Below are 21,904 nucleotides of genomic sequence, written 5' to 3' on the forward strand. Positions count from 1 at the left end.
AAGTTACGATAATATAATGAACATTAGAGGGATAATGACGGAGGTTCTGGCAAAATACCGTAATGTTTTTTGAGGATTTCACGCAGGTGATAATGAGGTGATCAAACCCGGAGAGCCCTGGTGCAAGATAAACACTAAGATATTTATAAGAGTATGCCCCGGACAGCTTGGCGCTATAACGTAAAATGATTCAAATTGTTTTGATTCCATTTTCTGCAATCAGCCTCCACGATTGGTCAAAACATTTTCGGGCCACTCCCAACTTCGCCTGTCTGTCACGCGACGTCACGAAAACCGCGATAGCTCCCCATCTGATATAACGTGTGCACACTGATTATGCATGATTAAACCACACAAAAGAAAATAATCATTCCTGATTCGACGCCTTTTCACCATTAGCCCTCTGATATTGGTCCAATGTTTTCTGGCTACGTCCTCTTCGCCTGTCTGTCACGCAACGTCACGAAAGCGCGAAAAGTCACCACGTCAAAGTGACATGTACGCGAAAAAAAAAATCATCCTGATTCGACGCCTTTTCACCATTAGCCCTCTGCTATTGGTCCAATGTTTTCTGGCTACGTCCTCTTCGCCTGTCTGTCACGCAACGTCACGAAAGCGCGAAAAGTCACCACGTCAAAGTGACATGTACGCGAAAAAAATGCAATAATATGCCGAACAAAACTGAAATTTTTCTGAATAGCCACAGACTGCCCGTTCCGAAAGGAATAGAAGATGGCTGCACGCCGATCACTCGGGCCCTTGCTACTCGCACCTACCGTGAGCATGTATTTATGTTGCGCATGATAAACCTTTTGCGTGGCAGTAAAGCGTTATCGAGTCCTTTCGGCATGCACACGACATCGATCTGCCAACTCTCCCTTGCTGAGGATCCATTTTAGCGGCATTCTTATCCTTCCGTTGCACGCCGCCGCGATTTTCGACCAGCCACCGCAAGCTAAGTAAGGTGAAGCGGACCTATCGGAGAAGCCGGCACCACCCTCTTCATGCGGTTATCTATTTTCACTGTGCTGGCTCGGCCCCATCGAAACCCTCTTCACTAGAGCGTGCTCCTCGCCTCTGTCAGTCAATTAGATAAGAAAAACCGGTGAGTGTAGACAATGTTATTGGTTTGAAAGCGAACAAAGGTGACCTCCTATAAACGAGGGAGTGTTTGATTCGGTTGTTCAGACAACGCTGCGGGTCACCGCCCGATGCTTGCGTCGGTGGTTACGTAAATTGACGCCAGGAGTTTGGAATCAGAACAGTTTGGAATCATTTTACGTTAAAGCGCCCCTTGTCTCCTTATAAGCGGTAGGAAAGATTTTAAACGTCGCGCTTACGTTCAAACGAAATAATTTTACATTTGTTAGTATTTAGAGTCATCAGCCAGGTGCTACACCAGTTAGATATAATGTTGAGATCGTCTTGAAGATCAGGTGGTCGTCGGGATTTTCATTGGTGTGTATAACATGCAGTCATCAGCAATGATTCTAATGCTTGATTATATGCTATTTGTGTTGAAGACAGCCGCGTCTCACAGGTCACAGTGATTCGATTGATGCAACTTGATTTATTAAGAGAAAAAAAAAGGAAGAATGCTCGCAGTAAGCAACGCAGGGCTCAAGTTTGTCGCCCAAAACTCACACGTAGCGTGCGTCGAACACGCCCACGGTCTTAAGCGCTCACACTCGCACAGCACTCGTCGTCGCATGATCGAACGCGCACACTATCAGCACAAAATTCCCCCTACCACCTCACCAATAGACGCGTCTCGACCGCAGATCGTGGTCTACAAGGTAGGGGGCGCTAGGTAGCAGCTTGTGCATACCGGAGCAAATATTCGGAACTAGATGAGGCATATGTGTATGCTGGAGTAAAGATCTAAGCCCATCCTAATGGAATGCGACAGGATCCACCCAGCGAGAACCGTAGGTAACGTGCAACTCCCAGAAGCGCTTGGGTTTAAAGTGGAAGGAAACATCAACAGATCAGCCGTAGAGACAAGCAAGAGACGATTAGAGTACTGGTGGAAAAAAAGCAGGGAAAAGATGGATACGAGCTGATCTCTTAAAATCATAGGTAGCGGTACAAGGTAAATTTCGAAAAAAAAAGAAAAAGAATAATTAGAGATATACAGAAATGCTAGATAAAGAACATGTATAGTATACCTGATTAAATCAAGTAGGCTAGGTGACTATTTGTCGCCCCCCCCCCCTCTTCGAAGGGGATGCCAATAAATCATCATCATCATCATTGAAATAGCTAACACTCGGCCGTCCAGAAATCTTAACGTCCTCGTTAAGGTAATCGCAGACACACACACACACACCCACACAAAAAAAAAAAAAAAAAAAAAAAACGCTAGCTGCTTTAAGGCATGTGGTCGCGTAGTCTGGCAGGTACAACTCGTTGCCTGCGTGGGCTTCTAAATGCCAAAAGCTCGTCGCACTGATCCTGGTCAAGTTGGTGCTCGGATTTGTCTGGCTCTTCTTCGTCGTCTAGATGCCTTTCATTCCTTGACAATTCTTTGGATTGTTTCTCGCCCTTCTGCGTTTGTCTGACTTGGGCGGAATGCAGCAGGGGTGCTACTCGGAACATCTACAATGTCCATCTCCAGCACTGTCGTGCAACCCAATTCTGCCGGAGTATCACGACTCGAGCATATGTGTATGTGTAACTGGTAAAGAAGTGGTTTACTTATATTCTTTCAATTGATTTCGAGAAATTTGACAATAAATTGGTCTAGATCTCTGTGTCGTCCCAGGCGGCCGAAAGGAACCTTGAGGTGTGTTTCGATATCACTTGAGATTGCGTGAAAATACCGGATGGACTGCAACATGGCAATGTACAACACGTAGTTTCATCTTCATCTCTAAGTTTAGGCAACGAAATGCTGTTTTTAGCACAGCAAACATGAGGAGATGATGGAGATAATTATTTTAAAATGAAGCTCTATATGTCTACTAGAAATCGTATATAGCTAGGCAAAATTGCCTGTATACAGAAAACTATCATCATCAGTCGATATGGAAACAGCGCAAAAAAAAAAAAACACGACAAGACAAGAAGGAAGACACAAAACCAGCGCTGACGGACGACTGAATTCTTTATTCAGAAAGGAACACATATATACCAAAAGGAAAAGAAAAAAAGAAAAAAGAAGAGTAGATCACTGCGCATGGGCAAAAAAATAGACACCGAATAGATTGGATTTCCCGCGAATTATGACGGTTCCGGAGATATGTTAGTTCTCTCTCACAAGGCCACAGACGGAGTGCTGACGCACGACATACCATTCCTTGCAATGGCTGCAGCCTCAAAGATTTCTCGGGCACACGCATCATGGTAGCGTTAGCGGATCATGCACTGCGAAAAGTCAAGTCCCGGATTACGGCACAGATCACAAACACTGTAGTGTAAGGCCAAGTTGCTGCCAGTACCAGAGCGAAGGCTGTAGGCATGCTCTCTTAAGCGATCGTTTAAGCAACGACCAGTCTGTTCAATGTAGGAGCCTCCACAGGGAAGAGGCACCTCGTACACCACGCCTGCTTTGCACTGCACGAATGGTGTGGCATGGTTCTTTTTATGATTGATGATCCCTTTCTGATAAGGCACTCATTGACCGTCTCTGATTACTTGCCTAAGCAGCACGCTGGTTCTTTCAATTTCTTCTCAATCTATGCTGCAGCTGTACAGGGTACTGTTCCTGGGACTCCTTCGTTACAGTCTGCCAGTTTTGTCAAATACATGCAAGACAAACATTCGCGCTCTTGAGAGCATACAAGGTCAAGCCCTAAGCACGTGTTAAGGGCTGCCTCGGTGCACCTCAACAACAGCAGCAATAGCCATCGCGAGAGACCATACGATTCAGACACACGTAGCTGCCGACTCTCTCAGAGCGCACATTCGTCATCTGTGAAGGACCCAGCGGAGAGACCTCAAGCGACCTTTTCAAGAGAGAGAAACAACTTTATTTAAATTAAGATCGTGCTTGGTCACTGTGGGTGGAGCCCCTCTTCCAGGGCCCCACTGGCTATTGCGGCGCGCCGGGCGTGGTCGAAGGTCGCCAATTGGCTTCCCAAGTCCAGTTCGGAGAGTCGCGCCTCCCACGACCAATTGCCAAGTGCTAAGTGCGTCAAGTAGCGGCGAGACGGCGTCTTCCGGACGCTGCGTGCATTGGTATGTGATGTGTTCTAGTGTCGGGGTGGAGTCGCACCATGGACATCTGTCACTGTATTTGTTAGGAAATATTTTGTGCAGTCTATGTAAATATGGGTAGGTCTTTTGTCTGTATTCGGCGCCAGTCCCTCGCCTGTCGCCTGTTTAGCTTGGGGTGAGGTGGAGCTTGTGGTTCGTCTCCTAGTCGTTGTGCCTCAAGTATGTCTCTCGGTGTGCTGCCGGGTGTCGGAGAGGCGTCCGTTCGAGCGGTATGTATCGCGGCTCGGCCTTGTATACCTCGAGCCAGACGATCCGCCCGATCGTTGCCTTCCACTCCGGTGTGCGCGGGACACCAGGTTATCCCGTGGTCCATTTCGAGGCTTGGTCCTAGTATGCGAAGACCCCGTCCGGTAGAACTCCCCGAAGGAAGAGCCGGCAGGCGTCTTGCGAGTCTGTGAGTATGTAAGCCGACTGGCTCTTGGCCTCAGCGTCTCGGATGGCTAGGGCTATGGCCGCGGATTCCGCCGTGGCACTTGAAGTCGTGCGTACGGACGCTGCTACGATCGGTCTCCCCCGGTTTGTCGCGACAGGCACATAAGTACGAGTCGCTGTCTCACCTCTGGGGTATAAGCCCGCGTCAGTAAAGTATGTGTCTGCATCCTCCTGCCTTTTGCGCAGGATGGCTGCTCGGGCTTGTCGCCGTTTCACGTGGTAGTGAGGGTTCATGTGACGTGGGATGGGGTTGACATGAATTATTGTTCGTAGATCAGGTGGCATAAGTATGGTCTCGTCTCCGCAGAACTGTGGCGTTAGAGGGTATCGTAGTCATGGTTAGCACGGAGCGCCCCTGGGGTGTTGCGTTTAGTCTTTCGCGCTGGGCCATGAGTGTGGCCGCGGCGAGTTCTTCGTATGTGTTCATCATGCCAGCTCCGTGAGGACGGTCAGTGCTCGTGTTTTCGGGCAGGCCGAGTGCCGCCTTGCAGGCAATCCGGAGCAGTCGATTTGCTTGGTCGATGTCAGTTTGTCGGGCCGCTTGGAAAGGAAGAGCGTAAGTGATTCTGCTTATGACGAAGGCCTGTACTAATTTCATGGTGTCTGTCTCCGTCATTCCCTCTCTGCTACGTGATATTCTGTTAATGAGGCTAGTAACACTGCGAACCGTGCGGTTGAGTTTGGACAGGCGATGCCGGCACTGCCCGTTTCCTGTATATGCATTCCGAGCACTCGTAGCTGCTGGACTTTTCGGATGGGTTCTCCGTCTAGAAGTAGTTGTAACGGCGGAGCTCTGTTGGCTTGGGTTCTTGGTGGTCGAATATGTATGTATTCTGATTTGCTCGGGCGCATTTTATGCCGGCATGTTTTGTGTATGATTCGACCGTGTCTAGGGCTTGCTGAAGTATGTTTTGTCTGTCCCCGTATGAGCCTTTGGTCGCCCAGAGCGTAACGTCGTCGGCGTAAATTGCCACGTCGAGGTCTTCGTCTTCCTGTAACTGTAGGCCATCTAGCACTGGCGAGGATGAGCCGTATGTCAAATACATCGTAACCACGGAGACTGAGGAAGCAACTTCGGGCACTCCCCAACATGGCTAACAGAGCATCCAGACACCAGAAAATCTGCTATTGGCAGTGGAACTGTCGCTCACTACATAACAAACACGCTGCACTCACACAATGCATCAAGGCGGCGCTAGTCCCACCCGACCTCATTTGCTTGCAAGAGTCGGGAAAACACCGAAACCCACCGGTGGTTATCGTCTTTACGTCGCCTTGATCACCCACTGTAGCGACCCTGGCAAGGAAAGTCTTAGCCATACCGCGACCGTAATACCGGGGTCGAACACCATCAAATAGTCACAATTTGGCCGGTCAGAAAGGACACCCTAAATGTGTATTTAGTGCCTCTACAGCGCCTAGCGAACGCAAGGCTGACTTCTGACAATCCTGAACCACGCATCCACACTGCTTTCAAAGGGGACCGATTGATTTTCCTTGTCGATTTTAATGCGTGGCACACTTAGTGGGGGTACGGGCGAGATACGAGCCAGGGAATCAATCTACTCAGCGCACCCAGGCCCACGAGTTACTGCTGCTCACACACCCGGGAGGTCCTACAAGGATAGGCAACAGCGTGACTCGGGACACTACGCCGGATCTACCTTTATCAACAATGACACGTGTTACCTGGAGTAACCTCGAGGAAAACTTAGGTAGCGACCACTACATCCTATGCACGACGGTGAACACGGCGAAGGTCCGCCTAGCCTTAGGGACGGCCAGGCTGACGGACTGGAAGAAATACCGAGAAACGCCAGCAGACAGCCCCCTCGACACCACTACGGCAGAAGGATAGAGTAATTTCCTAAAGGAACTCTATAATGCCACCACTAAGGAGTTCCAAACCACACCAGACACGCCGGCTATAGACAACCACCTAGCCCATCTCTGGAAAGCTCGTAGAAGTCTCAGCAAGAGGTGGAAAAGACAGCGACCTAAGAGACCTAAAAGACCTAAGGCGACGAATCGACCGACTGGCGGAAGAAGCAAACACCTACGCTCGAACACTCAATTACAACTGGCACAGCTTCTGTGCTCCTCAGAGGCACACTGAGCACCAAGAAGACATGGGCCATACTGCGATGCATGCTAGATCCGACCAGTACGCGCACGGAAACGGCTAATGTCATGCGCCGACTCATAGGAAGTACCAAGGGACGGAGACTGAGCTGTTGCAACACTCAGACACCTACACCGGTGAGGCCTCAACACCTACAACAGCACCCAGAAATACCATGGGAAGCCAACGAAGATCTAGACGCCCCATCACCTTCGCAGAACTTTACGCAGCCGCGCAGACTTTCAAAAGGAACACAGCACCAGGACCACCGCGTCACCAATGCGATGCTTCGCAATCTCAGTGACACCCATCGGACAGCTTGTGCATTTGGTCAACGATCAGTCTGGAGGAAAGGAGGTCGGGTACCAGCGCTATGGAAATCGGCCAACATCATCATGATCCCAAACCTGGTAAAACCCCGAGAGATCGGACAGCTGCGGCCTATCTCATTAACATCGTGCATGGCAAGCTCTTTGAAAGAGTCGTGCACACCCGCTGGAGATCACCTCGAGCGTACAGCCTTCTTCCCGACTCGATGTTCGGCTTTCGTAAGGGAGTCTCTGCACAGACGTCTTCCTCATGCTAAAAGACGAGGTCCTCAGCCCTCCCCCGGGCAGCCTAGACAGAATCCTGCTCGCCCTTGACGTTCAAAAGGCCTTTGACACCATATCTCACTCCGCCATACTAGGAGGCCTTGAGGACGTCGGATGCGGAGAAGGAACATTTCATTACATTCAGGACTTTCTGCGTGACCGCACTGCAACAATTGCGCTCGGAGCGTCACGGTCACTCCCCATATGAACTGCCGGGCCGCGGCACGCCTCAGTGCAATTTTGTCTAAGTTCGGATAGGCAACAGTCCGACTATATAAGTCCCACCTTACCAGCATACCAAGGCCGCTATGCCACAATCAAGGAGTGGGCCCTGCGCATCAAAGAACTATGTGACGCCCAACACCATGTCTACCAACCGATACGGACACGCCAGCAATCGACAACCATCTAATACACTTATGGAAGCATGCAGAGGTCTCACCAAAAGATGGCGCAAACAGAAACTAAACCGAAAACTTAGACTTCGGATTTAAACATCACTAGGAGGCCAGCAAGTATGCTCTGAGGTACAAAGGGACAATTGGCGCACGTTCTGTGATTCGCTTAGCACCAAAAAGACGTGGAACATACTCCGCAGCATCCTCGATCCTTCAAGTACAAAAACGGAAAGAAAAACCCATACAAAAACTTGTTGGCGATATCCGGAACCCAGGACCAACTCATACAGGAACTCCAGCAAAGATATACGGGAATCCGGACCGGCATCCGAAGCCATACCCTCATTATGAGGGACCTCCGAACGAGAGGCTCGATGCACCCATCACGTATGCAGAGGTATACGCGGCAGCACAGAGCTTCAAGAAAAACATGGCAGCGGGCCCCGACGGGATCACCAACGCCATCTTGAGGAACCTAAGCGATGAAACCCTCCGAGCCTTTACACAGCAGCTGAACGAAGAAATAAGGACACCGGGGGCAACATTACCCGAGGAAGGGACTACCGCTCAGATAGTCCTCTACCCAAACCGGGCAAACCACGCAGGCTCGATCAACTAAGACCGATCTCACTAACGTCCTGCCTGGGCAAACTCTTTGAACGAATCGTACTCACTCGAATGAACAACACATGGAGGAACATGAACTACAACCCAAATTCTATGTGTGGATTCCGGAAAGGGATGTCAGCACAGGACGTCTTCCTCCTTCTGAAAGAAGAATACTCACCCACAACCGGCAGCAACAACAACATACTCCTATCCCTCGACTGGGAAAAGCTTTTGATAACATAGCACACGAGACCATCCTAGATGGTCGCCGCCATAGGTTGCGGGGAGCGAGTATATCAGCATACCGTCGCCTTTCTCAGTCACCGCAAAGCCCGCACCGGCATAGCAAGCATACATCAGACATGTATGATCTACCACAGAAAGTACTCCACAAGATCTATACTATCTCCTTTCCTCTTCAACATCTGGCTTAGGAAACTTGCACTACAACTGGAAAACATCCCAGAACTCGGATGTGCCTTCTATGCCTACGATATCACCCTATGGGCCACCAAGGCTCATACGGTGCCAGAGAGAACACTTTACTTACTGCTATCGAACACATCGAGTCATCTAACAGCAGCAGGAATGAGATGTGGCCCACAGAAGTCGGAGTACCTACAAATCCGGCCCAAGCAAGCTAAGAAACATCGAGCACCGGCGATACATCTCGAGATTGCAGGGCAACCTATAAAGCGAGTCCCCGCCAACATGCTTACTGGTTATGCATATCCAGGAGAACAATGGCACAAACGAAGCCTCAGACAGATAAATCACGTAGTAAGAAGCATCGCATCACTCATCGCCAGGGTAACGCGCAGCAGAAATGGCTTCACAGAGGACGAAAACCATAAGATTGGTACAAAGCCCTCGTTATCAGCCGTGTCACGTACGCACATCCCGTATCAAGTTAAGCGCAAGACTGAGACTGAGCGCATGGACACTCTTATAAGAAGGGCGTACAAGACAGCTTTACAGCTACCGTCAGGCACAAGCACAAAGAAATTACTAGCGCTAGGGGTATACAACACCTTGGAGGAGCTGGCAAACGACACACTCATAGTGCAGAGGGAGCGCCTCAACCAGACGAAACAGGGAAGGCACCTTCTTCAACGCCTAGGGTACCCGCTAACAGCCCAGTACTGCGAAGAAAAAACACAACTCCTCCCTAACCAAATTAGAGAAAACATTATAGTAGACCCTATCCACAAGAACATGCACCCAATTCACAATCAAGGCAGGAGAACAGCGCGTGCCCGCATGTTGCACGAACGCTGTTTCAGAGACCCAGATGTATACTACACGGACGCTAGCCCGTATCCCTCGTCACCACGACGCGAGACGAAATACACGATCCCCGCTGTCAATCAGGGGAACCTCGTTGCCTCTGCCTCCATGCGCGCCACATGCAGCGTAGCAGCAGAAGCAGCAGCGATCGCTCTCGCACTTCGTGACGCCGAAAGCAAGCAAACATCCGCTCGCGTCCTTACGGACTCACACGCGTCGTGTCATTATCCCTGAATGGAACACTCCCTATACAAGCCATTCGAATCCTGGGCCGGTCACTAGAGGGATTCACGGATCGTCTGGTGCCCCGGGAATGAAGGCCTGCGGGCAACGAAGAGGCGGACTGCGCAGCTCGAGGTCTCAGTAGCCGAGCGGCAGACCACACCGTCCTTCAGCCCCCGACAGACCAAGTAGCGACCCATGAGTTAACCACGAGTCAACCAATACTGGAGGACCAACGTCTTGCAAGAAGACAATACGCTTCCCCGCACAAAGCTCTCAATAGACTCCAGGCTAGGGACTGGCGCCGCCTGCAAACAAAGACATACCCACACTTGTCCCGCCTACACGTCATCTCCCCAGACAGATAGATACACGTCCCGGACATGTCCCTGGTGTAGCAAACACACAGCGACACTCGCGCACATTACACACCAATGCACAGACATACCGGACGAGGCAATCTCGCCACGAGTCACGTCACACACGCTCACTACGTGGTCTTGGGAGGCAAGACTCTCCGAACTGGACCTGGGAAGCCAACTGGCGACCCACGACCAGGCCCGGAAAGCCGCGATTGCCAGTGGAGCCCTGTCAGAGGGAATCACGCAGGAATAAACCGCGCATAGCTTACTCTATTAATAAAGTTTCACCTCCTCCTCCCCAGGAAAGAAGACCGGTGCTCTCCTTCTCAGACCACGGGCGCATGCCTATGGTGTCGGATAAAGCACCTTCACAAAATTTCTCTCATGCAAACAAGCGCATATAGTGACCTTGGTGCTTCGCACAGCGACAGTTCACTCATAAAACGTTGGCGCAGTTTCACCCGAAAGGCGAAGCATCAATTGCGATAGCAAATTTGTAGAGAGCTATACGGAGTAATACGGAGTCGACGTCGGCAGAAAACCAGATGGGATGATGAAGTTAGGAAATTTGCAGGTGCAAGTTGGAATACGCTAGCGCAAGACAGGGGTAATTGGAGATCGCAGGGAGAGGCCTTCGTACTGCAGTGGACATAAAATATAGGCTGATGATGAGGATGATGATACGGAGTAATGATAGTAGCTTTATCACCTGTATAAACTTGGACATGCAGCAGCACCGGCAACACGCAGAACTGTTGTCGACGCTGTCGGCGTTTTGCCCGCGTTAGCACAAAACGCGTGCGGCATTGGTGACTGTTGCCGGAGCCTCTGGAGGCGGCTTGGAGGTTTTCGACGATATCAGAACGGGACACTCGTCGAGCTGCGTCGGAAGTCTTTACCACCTTCTCGCCTCACAACGTTTTATTGCGATAGCAATTATATGGACACTCCAAAGCAGATTTCTGCCGTCGGCGTCGCCGTCGCCGTGAGGTTCTGTATGACGTCAATGGAGATGAAATCGTCGCCGATGATAAGTGGTTCGTGAGGGAAAGGGAAAGGTTGGCGCTATCTTCTGCAGCCCTTGAGGGAGCACGGCTCAGCGCCAAATCGTCGCCGCGCGCCGAACGCTGTATGTGCGAGTGAAAGGGCGCGAGGGACGCGCGCTTTCACGGGGAGTGAGCCCACGGCGCAGAACAAACGCGCGTTCTGCACCGTGCTCCCTTAAGGGCTGCAGAAGTAGGCGTCTCTTCCCTCCTTTACAATCACCATATATGGAGAGCAAACTAGGGAGCCTACATGCAAGCGCTGTGCTATGCAAGCGCTGTAACGCAGCGCTTGCATGTAGGCTTTCTAGTGCAAACGCGCCTTCTTCCGACGCGCGAAGGGCCGTGGGAGGTGGGGAAGGGAAGAGAGGCGACGTTTAGCTGCGGCACCAAGTGCGCAGTGACCAGCCAAATGGGTCAGATTTGATTGGTCGACCGTGCCGAGGTGGTGGCTGCTACCTATGCGGCCCCGGACAAGTATGCTCTAGGACTCCACCTTCGAGGCAGTACTGGTCTGCACGATATTTTACTAAAGTTTATTTTATTGCGATAGCAATTATATGGACACTCAAAAGCGGATTTCTGCCGTCGGCGTCGCCGTCGCCGTGAGGTTCCGTATGAGGTCAATGGAGGTGAAATCGTCGCCGGTGGTAAGTGGTTCTTGAGGGAAAGGGAAAGGTTGGCGCTATCTTCTGCAGCCCTTGAGGGAGCACGGCTCAGCGCCAAAAGCCGAACGCTGTATGTGCGAGTGAAAGGGCGCGAGGGGCGCGCGCGAGAGAGGCCGTGCGGGAGGGGGGGGAGGGGGAGGGAAGGGAGGCGACGTTTAGCTGCGGCACCAAGTACCTATTTATATCAGAGGCCTCCGGCAAAAGTCACCAACGCCGCCGCATTTTGAGCGAAATGCGGGCAAAACGCCGACGGCGTCGACAACAGTTCTGCGTGTTGCCGGTGCTGCTGCATGTCCAAGTTTACACCTGATAAAGCTACTATCATTACTCCGTATAGCTCTCTACAAATTTGCTATCGCAATTGACGCTTCGCCTTTCAGGTGAAACTGCGACAACTTTTATCTAGGAAAATTTCCCTAGGGCTGGCAGCCCTGCCATTGAAACTACTGCTCACGCCGCACACTGCGAGTGGCGCCGAACCTCCAACGTAAGGTTACATTCATGCTACGAGGCTCGACCACAGCAGACGCTCTGGGTTTCCATGTGTAGTCAAACGAGGTATTTCTTTAGCGCTACCGCACTTTTCCAAAATAACGCGACACTGGTAAACATAGTTCGTGCGAAATATGTGTTTTAACTGCTATGACTAATAGGGAAAAAATGCTGGTATTAACAGGGAATTGACGCGTTGACTTTTTCAAGTATGCTCTAGGTGTTTACTGTGGCCAAGGGTGCAGGGAAGCGGTCGAAAAGGAGAGGTGATAGATAATGCAATACTTAGTGTTAGCTTCAGCACTGCATTTCTTCATAATGCGCCAGCATCATCAGCTCTGCGCCGCGTGCATTTGGCTCGTGACACATACACTTAGACAAACACACACTTCGCCTAATCGTGACACACGTGATTATGGTGCATTTTTTTGCCATGAGTTCTCAGTTATATTTCTTTATGCTAGCCTTCAAGATTGTCACGTGACGCTCCCTTATACTGCAATATTGAATCAGCATTAATTAACACCCATGTATTGTTCCTGTCGATGCAGTTTCTTGTGCAAGAAATTTGATTATATTGACGCATTTGAGTAACTCTATTTGCACATGTGAAACGCAGTATCCTAACTGGGCATTTGAAGACCGAAGTGGAAATTACCACATGTGTTGCACTTGTAATCGACGAGGACCACAGTTGCAGTTAGAGCATGCCTGGAGTATGTCTGGTGCTCCCTGAAAACATTGTTCTAGGAGCGTTTCGTTGGATTCTTTTTATCTTAGATAATCTGCGGCTAGCGATGTTCAAATTCGTATAACATACGTAGTTCAATGTCAGTTTTAAATTGATGACTTTATTTCGCCTCATGGATTGTCCGAGAATATATACTTTATTACAAAAATGAATTGTAACTTTAATGTAACGACACGTTCCAATGTTCGAAGTGTAACTGGAACTCGTTCCTTTCGCATTAAGAGAACTTTTAACGGGAACTCGTTTTAAAATTGGCAAGCAACGAGGAACGAGCTTTCGTTCCTGTTTTAGAGGAACGTGTACAACACTGGCCTAATCTTAGGTGGAAGAGAACTATCTCGGCGCGGGTACTTGGTGGATGCTAAAGTGTTTGTATTTTAGCCTCAGAACCTTTTAACTGTTATTGTTTAATACACTAGGGCAAGTGGAAGCGCACGAATTGTCTCAGCTTTGTTATCTGTGCGATAATATCAATCAGCGGCAGGCATTCTGGGGTCCGTTCGAACGCGTCTGAACGACTGCCATGGGTTTCGTGTCGACTGCACACCACTGCGACAACTCGCAGTCATCAGTTGCGTACAAACTACTAGAAAGCGAAACGTTAAGTGCGTTAACGTATTTTCGTTCAAGGATATAGCTATCAGCACCAGTCAAAGCGGAAATGCACAAAACGAAAGTGATCTTCAGTGTCGCATATGCATAGGCAGTTCACTCTCTTTTAGTGCAAGCTGCGACATGAAACGAACCTATATGACCCCAAAATATAGCGTTGTTTAGGACTGGAGACTAGTACCTGCCCATAAAATTGTATCAAGCATTTAACCTTCACCAGCGCCTATACTCATTGCGTACTGGACGCAGTGCGGCACAAACGAAACCAGCGCAGTTTGCAGTACGAGCTAGTGAACTCCACCGACAACCAGCGCGTGTACAGCGCACACCAGTGCGCCCCAGCGTCATAGCTGTGAAACCAGCGTCTCTTCCAGTGTGACCCAGTGCTTATCCAGCGATCTCACCGGTGTCCCAGTGACTCTCAGCGAGCGCCAGCGAGAGCCAGCGTCCCCAGTGCAATCCAGTGTCAAAAACACGCTGGTTTTACACTGGAAAGCACTGGAAGCCGCTGGTTTTTGTAATAAGGAAGGTACACCTCTTTCTTGCCTAACAAAAGCAAAGGAATTCCCAAATAACACCTGGAAATATAATGTCAGCTCATGGGTATCTCTAAAGCACACTGACCAACTTATAGAATTGCGCCTTATATTCAAAACATTTCTTTTTAATATTCTTTTATTGCGATAGCAATTATATGGACACTCAAAAGCAGATTCTGCCGTCGGCGTCGCCGTCGCCGTCGCCGTGAGGTCCGTATGACGTCATTTGGAGAAGAAATCGTTGCCGCGCGCCGAACGCTGTATGTGCGAGTGAAAGGGCGCGAGGGGTGCGTCTTTCACGGGGAGTGAACGCACGGCAAACAAACGCGCGTTGCTCGCTTAAGGGCTGCAGAAGTAGGCGTCTCTGTTCTCCTTCACAATCACCATGTATGTAGAGCAAACGCGCCTTCTTCCGACGAGCAAGAGGCCGTGGGGGAGGGGGAGGGAAGGGAGGCGACGTTTAGCTGCGGCACGCAGTGCCTATTTATATCAGAGGCTCCGGCAACAGTCACCAACGCCGCACGCATTTGAGCGAACGGGGGCAAAACGCCGATAGCGTCGACAACAGTTCTGCGTGTTGCCGATGCTGCTGCATGTCCAAGTTTATACAGCTGATAAAGCTAATATCATTACTCCGTATAGCTCTCTACAAGTTTGCTATCGCAATTGATGCTTCGCCTTTCAGGTGAAACTGCGACAACTTTTTGACTTCCTTCGACCATCTGGCTGTCTGGCCATAATAGGTCAGTCCGCCAGACTAGGAAAGTGTCACGCTGACAGAAGTATATAGTTCAGAATCAATAAATGTGGCCCATTTACCCGTGCATACGCCTGTATCCCCATTCTTCCTTTGACAACCCTCTGTCATCACCTTCACGCTCGTGCCATCGCTGCATACCTGCCGACACTGTGAATCCACCCAATCCGGTATTTGCTTTTCAGCGTATAGCTTGCGTGCGAACTGGTACACAAACACAAAAGAGACTGCAGATCCAGCACGCAGGCAGCCGGTTCGAGCGAAGCTTCTTCAAGTATTTGCGCTGAACACTTTTCTTCTTTATGTTAACGACCACTTGCACGCATAGAGCACACGAGCTAGCTGGAATCATTTCACCGGGAAGCGCCTATTGGCTGTGAGGACATACGGTGGCGCCATCTTCCGGGAGCGCGCCGCTGACAGCGCGCTCCCGGATACACCAACCAAATTATCTATATCATCACCAAAACGCCTTAGTCAAAAAATCAAATCGCCTCAAAGGCAACATCTGGAACTTGGCCAGGCACTCGTACAACCCTTACACTGTGGGACGCACACTATGGAAGGCAATAGCTGTACCAGCGACAACGTACGCAGATGACGCGCTGGCCTACTCCAGCGAAACCATAAAATGCCTGGAGCGCCATCAAATAGAACTGGGCCGCTGGCTGCTGGGGGGTAGCATGGCTACAGCTAATGCAGCAGTAAGCGGGGAAATGAGCTGGTCCTCGTACGAGGCAAGGGAAGCGAGATCCAAACTACAATACGCCGGCAGACTAAAATTCATGGCAAACACAAGCTACAGTCGCAGAATATACCTACACCTAAGATACAAAAACATCAAGACGGATTGGATACGGAAATACACATCCCTAAACACAAAATACAACCAAAACTCCAAACACCACGGAACTAAAACAGAGACAGAGTGGCGCAAGGCAGTCATCAAAGAAATCAATGAAGCCGAAACATCAATATGGCGCACGGCAGTAGCAAAGAAACAAAGCCTGGCACTCTATCACCAACACAAGCTGGAACCGTGCCCATCAACACACTATCGAGGAGACAGAGGCAGCGCCCTACTGTTTCAAGCCCGCACCGGCGCTCTCCTCACAAACCAACGCCGCCACGAACTATCGGCGTGGATCCGACGTGTCAATTATGTGGTGCGCAAGTGGAAACCCTCCTCCACGTCTTACAGCAATGCCCGAGACTTCCCACAGACCCCCGATCGTGTACCCTGGCCGAGAGCCTGGCGTTGACCGGTAACACCGAGGAGGAGCGAGCTGCACGCGCCGAAGCCACGAAGACCCGGCTAGAGCAGTGGGAACGTCAGGGCAGGTGCAAACAGTCCTTTGACATTCCACCTACAGCCACCTCATCACAGCAACAGTGAACTACGGAAGCCACCGTAAGTGAACCCTGGCTGCGGCTGGTTACCGATGCAGGCCACGCCAAATGCGCGACCCTCTGCCGTCTCCAGCTGATCGCGACCGACGAAGCGGCAACACGGTTGGATGGGACGCGGGGGACGCGCCCACCAGATCCCGGCATGGCTAGTGGATCGGATTGTGCTGACTTTGGTGATGTCCGAGACGACTGGTGAACAGTGAACCGGACCAACCAGACGGCCTCAAAGACTGTGACTACTAGTGCACTGTACAGTGACGAACTGTGTTTTATGTTTTTCCTCTCTTTACTTTATACGCCTCACTTTATTTCCTTTCTTGTTTTTCTACATATCCTGTGGCGTTTGACAAACGCCTGCCCTGCGTCAAAAGGGATCAGGACCACACACTTACTTACTTACTTACTTACTGACGTGCCATGAGAAATAACACGGCGTTCTCCTCATACTTCGGCTGCCTGCGCTGAAATAAAGCAACGCACGGGCGCCCTCTAGGACATTTCTCTAAGTCCGTCTAAACAAGGAAATTTGGTAGTTGCCAGTTAACGCGTCCCGGGCAAATTGAAAATGCAGAGCACTATACTCACCGTGTTTACCCAAAATACGGTGCACTGCCATTGTGTGCGATCATCGCAATGGCGTCGGCCGAGTCGGTTTTAGCGCCAAAGAATTGCATTTCAATATATATTTGTGCTGTACACTGTGTGTAAAACATCCGCCAATACTGCTTAGATGCCGCGATCCCACCGATGCTTAAAAAAATTGTCGCAGTTTCACCCGAAAGGCGAAGCACCAATTGCGATAGCAAATTAGTAGAGAGCTATACGGAGTAAAGATAGTAGTTTTATCAGCTGTATAAACTTGGACATGCAGCAGCAACAGCAACAGAACTGTTGTCGACGCCGTCGGCGTTTTGCCCGCGTTCGCACCGAACGCGTGCGGCGTTTTTATATAAATACGTATTTGGTGCCGCAGCTTAACGTCGCCTGCCCTCCCTCCCTGCCGTCCCCCCACAGCCTTTCGCGCGACGGAAAAATTTCCGTTTGCTCTCTATATATAAAAAGGAGGAAAGAGACGCTTAATTCTGCAGCCCTTCAGGGAGCACGGCGCCGAACGCGCGTTTGCTCTCCGACGTGCGTTCGCTCCCCGTGAAAGCGCGCGTCCCTGGTGCCCTTTCACTCGCGCATACAGCGTCCGGAGCGCGGCGACGATTTCATCGCCGTTGACGTCATACGGAACCTCACGGCGACGGCGACGGCGGCGCCGACGGCAGAAATCTGCTTTGGAGTGTCCGTATAATTGCTATCGCAATAAAATTCACACACAAGCACGTGTATGTGCTTGCTATAGGGCATTACGCCAGTAAAAACGACTCCATGGGGACAATGAAGAGCTTAGAAGACCAGTCGGTGCCACGTTGGTTCATCTCACATTTCCTGTGCATTTCTTTTTTTGTTACGAACCCGATTTACCTACACGTAACGCAGATATTTGCTCCGTGCCGTGGTCTCTAGGTCGCCGCATAAGTGAGCCTTTCACGAGACAAAAGCAAGCATCTTTTTTTCGGGCGCTTCCGGAGTTGTTCGAAAATACATTCGCTATGCAGCTAGAGACTTGATAGCCAACGGACACATGCGACGGCCCTTCGAAGTGATTCAAACTTTCTTTTACAGCGTAATCTGTTATGGGCTCATTCCAATAGCCATCTCGGTTCGCGATGGTGTCCGTAACCGCTGTCGCCGGAAATGCGAAAAAAAGTACCCAGTTCCCGCCGGCATCAAACCCGCGCCCGCTGCATGGGAGTCAGAATCTCTGCCACTGAGCCACGCAAGCGCTTGCTGTCAGGCAGCGGAAAAATCTCCTATAAACGCGCCCTACTCAGGCGCGCAGGCGCCGACGACGAGATGCGATTCAGACGAGGTGCGCAAACAACGCGACCCCGAGCCTCCACCAGTATGGTGGCGCAGTCTAGTTAAGGTGCCTGCAAACGCAGCGCGCCCCAGATGTAAGTTGCATATAGCAGTTGCATGCTGCATGTATCTGGACCTGGTTAACTCAAGCAGGCGAGGCGACTATTTGTCACCAGCCCGTTTTGAAGATTGCAATAAACAATCATGATCATCAAAAACAACAACGTACTGTTCCACGAGTCAAGGGATGGGAGATGTGCACCACGTATTCTGGGTACCTCTTCAGTACACGTTATGACGTCTCCTCGCAAGGTACGAACCGCTGCCGAAGAAGCGAATCGTAGAGCTACGTGCGCGGCTACAACCAGGCATCGTTGGGCTCAGCAGACTGCGTGGAAAGAGCTTTACAAGCCGCAGCTCACCGTCGACGCCAGGCGGACAATTCAGATTGTTCTCGTCAAAACGAGGCGAAGAGACTCTGTCGCGAAGACCTTAATTGGCGTGGTGCCGAAATTGGAGCTACTCTTGAACCGCTCCACCAGCTTACGCTGTGACTGTGCTGCGCGTGCCGCGCAGGCCTGTGACTTTTGTCTGTTTTTCTTCATGTTCAAGTATTTTTCATAGGTGAGCTGCGAGCCACAGCGTGGCTAGCGCTCCCCTAGAGCTTGTAAAGGTTTCGTTATCAGCCCGCGCCGCTACCGCCGAGGCGGCAGCTGTGCTCACGTGTTCCCTCATGCCACGTCACGCCGTCTGCAGCGCCAGTCTTTGCAGCCGTGGCGCTCGCCCCAATAGCTCAAAATAATGTTGGGGCGCTCGAACATGTCGATTCAACGCATGAAGACGAAGGAAGGTTGGCGAAGCAATGAAAACGATGGAATGAACATGACGACATGACGACGACTATATGACATAAATGGCATGACAACGAAGACATGTTTGTGTCTCACGTCCGTTCTTACGGTAAATCACCTGCCGTTCCGGGGCGTCTCGATTCGCACTATACATCCAGTGCCGGTTTTCACGATGCATGGTACCGGCCAATTGTGTGTATATATTCATTTGTACCGACGCCAGGGAAGCCTTAGACGAGCTGTGTTGCGCAGCTCACCGATGCTAAATAATTAAACACGGAGAAGACTCTACAAAAAAAGTTTGAATCCCTTTGAATCACTGTCGCATGTCACAGTAGCCTAGCGTGTATCATCATCATCATCATCATCATCATCATCATCAGCCTATATTTTATGTCCACTGCAGGACGAAGGCCTCTCCCTGCGATCTCCAATTACCCCTGTCTTGCGCTAGCGTATTCCAGCTTGCGCTATATATATATATATATATATATCAACAAATATTTCCACCTAAATACGGACCGATCTAGCAGCAGACAGCGGCCAGCCGACAGCATCGGCAGCCACGCCAAACCCGGGCAGGTAGAGTAAGAAAAAAAATTTACAAATTGCGTATTAAAGTTGTGATGCGTAAATGAAAGAATCGTATGAGCTCACATATTTGCATGAGATCACATATATACGCATCGTGTTTAGTTAAATAGCATTTCATATAATCGCCTTCACTATATCTCCGTTCTATATAGATTCTGAAATGGGTTGGATATGCATAGTTTTCAGTCATATATAACTTTCTTGGCTCTTTTCCCTTTGCGGTTTGTATGTTTCTTTATGCCTGATCATTTATGTGACATCGAGGGCTACCTCCACGCGAGGTCATATGTATATAAAATTATATTGTATATGGTATATTTTGAACCAGGTTATATTTCATATATGACCTGGTTCAGATTATATTATGTAAATTATATTTTATTTGGTAGGTTTTGAACCCGGCGCCCTAAGGAATGAAGCCCGGTGCTCTCACCGTCGGACCACGGACACATGCCTAAAGAGTCGGCTAAAGCAGTTTGACTAATACCTGTCAAGCAAGACGGCGTATAGAGACAATGGTTGCGTTAGGCACTTCAAATAGCAACATTCTACTTATAAAATTTACTGGACTCGTGTTCTAGCGGACGAGGACTACAGAAGTTACGCAACCGGTTCGTCACCGACATCTGCAGCACCTCTTGTGCAATGCGCCAGTTTAGCTTGCGGGCTCACGAAAGCTTCCTTGAGCGAATTATGATGCGCACGGTGCGTGGAACCTGTAGTTTGTTTTGCCGTCAATATTGTAATATCGCACACGGCACTTACGAATACACTGTGAATGCATGTAGAGAGAGAATAAACTTTACTACAGTCTCGTGGAGGCCAGTTGTACCTCGAAGGTGGAGCCCTTAGTCCCTGGCTCATAGGTATCAGTTTCCGCCTCACCTCGGTCGACGATGGGTGCACATTCCAATGGAGCCAAACTTTCCAATACAATTGTAGCCCATGCTGAGGCACAACAACAGCCGTGGCGCAAGGTTTCCGTTAAAATTAGGAGAAGACATTTCTTTAGCACTATTGCACTTTATCAAAATAAGGCAATACTAGAAAACATAGTTTGTGCAGGGCACGTCTTTATCTTGTTATAACTATTGAAAAAGGCCGGCAGATCCCACGCCCTGTGAGAATCGATGCTATGCGAAGCAGTGTGCGGGGAGCCTACCAAGTTAACGAAACGACCATGAGAGCACCAAGGCGTAGGCGGCTCTTTCTTGACCTACATGACACGCATGCCATGGAATTCATGTCATGAGTCCTCAGGAGTCCCTTTAGCAACAACCAAGAGACCTTAAGGCGAAAGCCTTAGCATGCTCATGACTACGACTTCGAACATCAACCTTTGCCCTTTCCCTTCACATAGTACCACATCCGAACCCATTCCATTGTTTTTGAGTGCTAATCTTCTTTCGCTGAGTCTATGTCATTTTTGCTGAGTCATGGTCATGAATATGACTCCTACCATTATCCTTTAGTGTTTCCTTCACTTAGTACCCACGTCAGACCCCATTTCAGTGGCTTTTGAGTGTTAATCTTTTTTTGGCTGAGTCATTGTCACTTTTGCTCAGTCACGGCGACGACTATGACTTCTAACATCCTCCTTCAGTGTTTCCTTTACTTAGTACCCACGTCAGAACCCATTTCAGTGGCTTTTGAGTGTTAATCTTTTTTCGCTGAGTCATTGTCACTTTTGATGAGTCATGGTCATGACTATGACTTCTACCTGCATCCATTAGTGTTTCCTTCACTTAGTACCCACGTCCGAACCCATTTCAGATGTTTTTGAGTGTTAATCTTTTTCGCTGGGTCACTGTCATGACCTACATGACACGCATGTCATGACATTTATGTCATTGACCTATCACTTATGTTCTTCGTACACTTCTGTCCTACTATGCCAATTTTGGTACCTACCAAGTTAACGAAACGACCACGAGAGCACCAAGACGTAGCACCCGCCGTGGTTGCTCAGTGGCTATGGTGTTAGGCTGCTGAGCATGAGGTCGCGGGATCGAATCCGGGCCACGGCGGCCGCATTT

This window comes from Dermacentor silvarum, chromosome 8, assembly GCF_013339745.2.
Source record: "Dermacentor silvarum isolate Dsil-2018 chromosome 8, BIME_Dsil_1.4, whole genome shotgun sequence".
In the NCBI taxonomy this organism is placed as follows: domain Eukaryota; kingdom Metazoa; phylum Arthropoda; class Arachnida; order Ixodida; family Ixodidae; genus Dermacentor; species Dermacentor silvarum.